The following is a 7,711-nucleotide window of genomic DNA, read 5'->3' on the forward strand; positions in this document are numbered from 1 at the left end:
AGACAGTAGGGAATGGCAGGGATTGTGATAAACTGGAAAGCGCGTGACCTCTCAAAGGCCTGCCTTTTGTTGCCATGACAACAACAGTCCAGTATTGTTAGTTCCTCCCATTTTTCAAAAGTAGCAAAACAGGGGCGTCTGGGTGGCTCAGTGGGTTAAAGCCTCTACCTTCGGCTCAGGTCATGATCTGAGGGTCCTGAGATCGAGCCCCACATCGGGCTCTCCGCTCAGAAGGGAGCCTGCTTCCCCCTCTCTCTCTGCCTGCCTCTCTGCCTGCTTGTGATCTCTGTCTGTCAAATAAATAAAAATTTTAAAAAAGTAGCAAAACAACCAGATTTTTAGGGGAGATCTCCTGATTTGTAAATGGTGGCTTTTTTTTTTTTTTTTTTAAAGAAATCATGATGACATGAACCAGGTTAAGGATCAGTTGGCTGAACTTGGTCCTCGGAACACCAGTTTTCAATCTCTGTTCTCAGCACACGGTGTTCTGCCAAGCCCCAAGTTTTCCATGGCGAAACCACGGTGTGCAGACTCCGGGAGACCCTCAGGGCCCTGGGGGTGGGGAGGAGGCCGGGCTAGGCCACCTCTTCCCAAAAAATGCTCGGCGGTGGAGCCTACAAGCTCATGTCCCCACGCCTCCGCTCGGGAGTCTGCAGCCTTGCGGAGCCTGCCGGGTCCATCACATCTAATATGGGTGTCAGCAGAAAGTAAATTAAATCTGCTAGGCTATAATTTGTGAACGAAATATTTTGTGGCAGTAAGTAAACAGAGCATTATGTTTTAATCAGCTTTTTAAAATGTTGTTTTAAAAATCATTTTATTGTGCAGAAGCTGGTACCCTAAGAGCTGTAATTCCTTAACTAACAGTATGCTAATGCCCTCCCCTCTAGTCTAGACAGTGTTACCAGTGCAGGCATTTGTCTCGACGCTCTTAAATCTGTATATTTTTACAGTAGGAGTGCCACACTGCCTTCCAGCTGCTCACATAGGGAACCCCAATGGTGGGTTCTCTAGAGGGATTGCCTTTCACCCTGGCTTTGAAAGACAAACAGAATGCTTGGTCTTTCTTTCATTGTACCTACTGATCTGTCTGTCTATCTATCTGTCTAACAACAAGCACTTGTATACCGCTAAGCATTTTGCAAATAATTAGCCCGATGAATTCTTTTACTAATTCCTCGAAGGAGGTGCTATTGTTACCTCTTTTTTATTTTTTAATTAGTTAAAAAAAGATTTTATTTATTTGGCAGAGAGAGCGAGCGAGCGAGAGCACAAACAGGGGGAGCAGCAGAGGGAGAGGGGGAAGCAGGCTTCCCGCTGAGCAGGGAGCCCAACGCGGGGCTCGATCTCACGACCTCTGGGATCATGACCTGAGCCAATGGCAGACACTTACCTGATGGCCCCACCCAGGCTCCCTTCCTTATCTCTTTTTAAAATATGAACAAATTGAGGCCCAGAGGGGTAAAGTCACTTGCTGGAGACCACACAGCTGCTAAGCGATGGAGAGGGGAGCCTGGCTCTCGAAACTGGGTTCTGAACCATTCTGCCGAGCTACCTCTGAAGCCCACAGCTCATCCCTCTTTCCGCTACCCCTGTCTCATCTCTTAGGTATTTATTTATTTTCTTAAAAAATTTATTTATTTATTTATTTATTTTTAAAGATTTTATTTATTTGACAGAGAGAAAGATCACAAGTAGGCAGAGAGGCAGGCAGAGAAAGAGGGGGAAGCAGGCTTCCTGCTGAGCAGAGAGCCTGATGCGAGGCTCGATCCCAGGACCTTGAGATCATGACCTGAGCTGAAGGCAGAGGCTTAACCCACTGAGCCACCCAGGCGCCCCTCTTAGTATTTATTTGTTCCTTTGTTTTATAAACATTAAGTGTCTGCTGTATGCTAGGCCCTATTTTAAATGCCGGGGACCCCACATTGAGTTGTCCTGATGTGGTCCCTGCCAACGGGGGCCACTGTCTGGAAAGGAACACCACTGAGCAGCCAAGTACCACCTTCCCTTGAGAAAAAGGAAGGGCAGCCAGCCCTGAGACAGGCTACGAACACCTTTGCTAGAACAGAGGAAGGTGCCCATTGCGCCAGCCATTTTAGTGCTGTCCGTGGGAGCACAGTCACGTAAGGATGCCTACCCATGACGGAATGGCGGCAGAGGACGGGCCTGCCCAACTCTGAGGAAGGGCCCCGGAGACACCACGTGCTGACAGGTGAGATCTGAAGGCTGAGGACGGGTGAGTGGCTGCGAAGAGCACTGGGGGGCTCCGTGCCGGCTGGTTTAGCTAAGCTGGAACTGCATTTCTCAGAATGTCCTTCCCTGGGGGCTCTGGGACCAGGCTGGCTCCACGAGAACTTTCTGGGAACTTAGGAGGGAGGAGATGAAGCCGCAGCCCAGTTACCCTGGCACTTCTGTGGCTCCCACAAGGATGTCGGCCACAGACTCAGAAAACCTGCTCGGCCACACCTGCAGTCTAAGGTCAAATCCCAGAGTGAAATCCTTTGTAGAAAAAAAAATCACCCCTAGGGGAGCCTGGGTGGCTCAGTTGGTCAAGCATCTGCCTTGGGCTCAGGTTGTGTGCTTCTCCCTCTCCCCTCTCCCTCCCCCACTCTCCCCCACTCAAGCTCTCTCTCTCTCTCAAATAAATAAATAAAATCTTTAAAAAACATCACTCCTAGAGTCTCTGCCTCTTGAGCAAAGGGATCAATGGAAGGACTAGCAAGAGGTTAGAGAGGGAAGGATAAACAAGTATTAGATGGTGAAAAGTCATGGGGGCCATTGGAGTTTTTTTTTTTTTTAATTGAGATATAATTTGTATACTATAAGCTTCATCCTTTTTTTTTTTTTTTAGCTTCGTCCTTTTAAAATGTACAATTCAGTTGTTTTCAGCACATTCATAGAGTTGTGCAACTACTACCACTATTTCATTCCAGAACATTTTCATCAGCCCAAAAAGAAACCCCGTATCATTAGCAATCACTCGCCATCCTTTCCTTCCTTGAGCCTCTGGAAACCACGAACCTACTTTCTGTCTCTTTGAATGTGCCTGTTCTAGACATTTCCTATAAATGGACTCAGACCTGACCTTTCGTGTCAGGTTTCTTTCACTTAACACCGGGCTTTCTAGCTTCATCCAAATTGTCACATATATTGGTACTTTTACTTGCATGTCATCCATGCCCAGGGGCCATGCTAATCTCTGTATTTTTCCAATACTAGTATATGTGCATTGAAGCAATCATTTTTAGTATTTTTTAAAAATCGCTGCATATTATCTCATTGTATGGACATACCACATTTGGTTGATCCATTCATCTGTTAGTGGACACTTGGCTACCTCTTGGCTACTATGAAAAACGCTGCTGTGAACACTGGCATGTACAAGTTCTGTGCGGACACCATATGTTTCCAGATCTCTCAACTATGCACCCAGAAGTGAAATTGCTCGGTCATACAGTAACTCTATGTTTAATTTTTTGATGAATTGCCAAATGTTTCTGCAACAGCTGCATCATTTCACTTCTCCAGCAGCGAAACAAAAGAGTTCCAATCTCTCACATCCTTGCCAACACTTGTTTTTGTCTTTTTTATTGTAGCCAGCCTAGTGGGTGTAATCTGTGGTTTTGATTTACATTTCCTTAGTGACTAATGATTTTGAATATCTTGTCAGGGGCGTATTGTGCCTTTGTATAAGTCTCTGGAGAAATGTCTATTCGGATCCTTTGGCCATTTTTATTTAATTTTTTATTATTTTTTAAAAAATATATTTTTTCTTTTCTTATTTTTTATTTTGACAGACAGAGATCACAGGTAGGCAGAGAGGCGGGCAGAGAGAGAGAGGAGGAGGCAGGCTCCCTGCTGAGCAGAGAGCCCGATGTGGGGCTCGATCCCAGGACCCTGAGACCATGACCTGAGCTGAAGGCAGAGGCTTTAACACACTGAGCCATGCAGGCACCCCTCCTTTGGCCATTTAAAAATAGATTTATTTGCATTTTGTTGTTGATTTGTAATAATTCTAATATTCTGGATACTATATCCTTATCATTTACTTGATTTATAAATATTTTCACTTTCCTGACGGTGTTCTCTGGGGCACAGAAGCTTTAGTTTTGATGAAATTTAATTTATGTTCTTCTTTTGGTTGCTTGGCTGAGGAACCATTGTCTAATCCAAGCCCATGAAGATTTATACCTACATTTTCTCCAAAAGTTTTTGTTCTTTTGAGGTCTTAGATCAATTTTCAGTTAGTTTCTGTATCTGGTGTGAGGTTGGGGTACAAATTAATGCTTTTGCATGGGGAATATCCAGTTGTCCCATCACCATTTGTTGAAGAGACTAAACCTTCCCCTGTTGAATTGTTCTCACACCATTGTTGGAAATCAGTAGACCATAAATATATAAGTTTATGTCTGGACTCTCAATTCTAATCCGCTGAACTATTTGTTTATCTGTATGCCAGTGGCTTAAAGGCTTAAGACAGAGGAGGGGTGTAGAGAGACGAGGAGGAACCACTCATTTCCCGGTACATCTCTTGTTTCTGACTCCAGATCCTCTAGGCTCCGGTGACATTTCACTTTTTAAAAATATTATCTTTATTTATTTAGATAGTACAAGTGGGAGGAGGGGCAGGGGGAGAGGGAGAGCAAGAATCTCAAGCAGACTCTGCACCGAGCATGGAGCCTGATGTGGGGCTTGATAGAAAGACACTGAGATCATGACCTGAGCCGAAATCAAGAGTTGAATGCTTAACCGACTGAGCCACCCAGGCACCCTGAGCCATCAAAGTGTCTGACAAGGGACTGACGTGATCCAATTCATGTCCTAAGATCATACTGGCTATTTGTGAAGAGTAGATTGTAGAAGGTAAGAGGAGAGGCACCAAAATCCTAGTGGGAAAATCCTGGAAGGAAGCTTTTGCAGTGGCCCAGGGAAAGCTGAGAGGTGCTTGAAGCAACAATGAATATGGGATGAAGGAGAGGGTTTTTGAAATGTTTGGAGGTAGAAAGGAGGGGCCTTGATGAATGACTCGGGGTGAGGGCAGGAGGGTAATCTCGCTTTGATGTCCTCTCTCAGCCTGCACATCTGTAGAGTGGGCACGCAGCAGTGAGATAACCAGTGTAAATCGTGTAGCTAGTGTTCAGCTCAGTGAACACACAAAGGACAGTCTGCCAAAATTACCACATACATCCCATTATCATGCTTGGATTAGGTCCCCAGAGCTCAAGACCCAAGTCTGGGTCTTGTCTATCCCTTGACTCCGGAGAGTGATGGCATGGACAATTCACAAGTCTAAATTTTGTTTTAGAAGTGTTCGCTGAGGCACCAGATCTGATTTTCTTTGATCCCTCTTGTGTAGAGCACGAACTTGGTTTCCCCCGGCCTCTGGGAGAGCTGCAGTTCAGCCTAGGGTCAGCAGATGGCGCCAGAAGCTAAGGGAAGGCTCCCCTCCTTCTGGCCTTCCCTCCAGTGCCCCCGCGGATCTCCTCTCTCTCCCCCGCTTCTCCAGAGCCCTTTGCAGCTCCCAGGCTGCCTTTGCAGCAGGGGTGAGGGGCCCGAGGCCGAGCCCTCTGCAGGCTCCCAGGCGCACAGACCCATTTTGGAGAAGTAGAAAGACCTTGCTGAGAGCCCTGAATGGTTCCTATACCCTGGAGACCTCCCCACCTCCACTCCTACCCTCTCAGGAAATCACTTTATAAATAGGACAGCATGCGTCCCGAGTGAGAGGGAGGTTTTCCTCAGAAGAGTCACTTCATCTGTGAACAAGGGAGCCATGAAACCTCTTAAAGCAGCCCCATGACCTCCCCGTCCATCCTGTGTAAAATATGAAATAAGAGTTTTAATTACCAAGCTTGGAAGCCAGCCGACATGTTTAATATTTAATGTCTCCAGTGCTGGTGCCCCAGGCGTACAGGCACTGACAGAATTGGGGTTTCCCTTGGGTTGGCTCCGAATGTGTTTGGAGAACAGCCAGGCTGCCTCCTTCCCCCACACCTGGGAGCCTCCTATAGCTCAGCCTGGGCCCAGGCCTGCCCTGGGCCTCCCACTCCCGGAGGGACGTGTGCCAAGGAAGCTGGGGGTCGGGGGAGGAGGGCCGTTCCCCACCCTGAGGAGGACTCCAGAAGGCATCTAGTGCTGGCCCCAGCCCCAGGTCCTGCTAGAGAACCAGAGTCAGTGAATTCAGGCAGCTGAGAAGATGGTAACGAGGAGAGACAGACAGACCCGAGTTTGAATTCTGCTTTCCTGCAAGTGGCTCAGCCTCTCTGAGACTTACTTTCTCTGTACGATTCTTAAAGTGGAGAGTGTATTTCCTATGCTATGAATTGTTATTAATAACAGATGGTCACTTGAGAGACTTCTCATGTGACTGGAACTGCTGGAACCCTAACACTTACCATGCCTTTGTCACTCACCATGGCCCCGTGAAGTGGCTGAGTTGGGACTTGAGCCCAAGACATTCTGACTCCCGAGGCCATGACTCTCAAAGCTTATATGCAAAAGCACTTCAGAAATTTGAAGAAACATGGGCTTGAAGGGGACACTGCCAGCCAGTCATTTGTGGGTTGATATGACAGTCTCAGTACAGGTGGAGTTTGTGGGACTATCTTGTCCCTGGTTCCTCACCTCGGTATGTCTTTGGGTTCACGCACCATCCCTTATTCAGCTGGTGTCTAGTGCATGGAAGATAGCCAGCGACGGGCTCTGGGCACATCCAGTAGTTGGAGCCACTTGCCTTAAAGGTAGCAAAGTCGGTGGCAGAGAGGACTCCTCCCTTCCTTCTGTAGCACACCTGGGAGGAACAGGCAGAGTGGGAGTGCCATCAGATTGGCACATGAGGATGCAGGAACCCTTGCCCTAGCAGGTGTGTGAACTGGTGGGGTCACTGTGGAGAGCATATACCCCACCTCCCCCCAGAAATTCCACTTCTAGGGACGCCTGGGTGGCTCAGCCGTTGGACGTCTGCCTTCGGCTCAGGTCATGGTCCCGGGGTCCTGGGATCGAGCCCCACATGGGGCTCCCTGCTCAGCGGGAAGCCTGCTTCTCCCTCTCACACTTCCCTTGCTTGTGTTCCCTCTCTCGCTGTGTCTCTGTCAAATAAATAAATAAAAATCTTTAAAAAAAATTCCACTTCTGAGCATTTACTCCTAAGCATCCCTCATACAGGTAGACAAAGAGACTTGCCCAGGGATGTTCCTCGAAGCATCTGCTGGTAATAGTCAAGGGATAGAAGCAACTGAAATGTCTACTCATAAAGGGATAGATAAATCACAGGTGGCATATGCAAATGATGACCATCAGGCTGCAGTTCCATGGAATGAATTAGAATGACGTGTATTAACGCTGGCAGATCGTAAAAATGTAATGCCAAAAAAGATGTCTGGCAAATACTACTTGTATATGTTGCAATATATATTTTCATGCTACACACACCCACACTTTGACAACATGAGAATGTCTGTGGGGAGATGGGGAAGGGAGGGGCGGCAGTTGGAGAAGGGAGATGAAAGAGACAAAAACAAAGCAAATAAATACACAAGAAGACCCATGTGTGGCCAATAATGACGGAGCTGAACTGACTACATGAGCAATAGAATTCTGTGCCTCTGAGATCCAAAGCAACAAACAAACAAACAAACAAAAAAACCAAAGAATGACAGATAAGGGGGCCAAGGAATTCTATAAGTTCTTTTTACAAGACCCTGAAATTGTTGGG

At 47.0% G+C, this 7,711-nt stretch overlaps 1 pseudogene; it reads right to left on the reverse strand.

Moving 5' to 3' along the window:
* Positions 1–3,143: 3,143 nt before the first annotated feature.
* On the reverse strand, positions 3,144–3,238 carry LOC116571240 (annotated as a pseudogene).
* Positions 3,239–7,711: the final 4,473 nt, after the last annotated feature.

This window comes from Mustela erminea, chromosome 12 (genome assembly GCF_009829155.1).
Source record: "Mustela erminea isolate mMusErm1 chromosome 12, mMusErm1.Pri, whole genome shotgun sequence".
NCBI classification, from domain to species: Eukaryota; Metazoa; Chordata; class Mammalia; order Carnivora; family Mustelidae; genus Mustela; species Mustela erminea.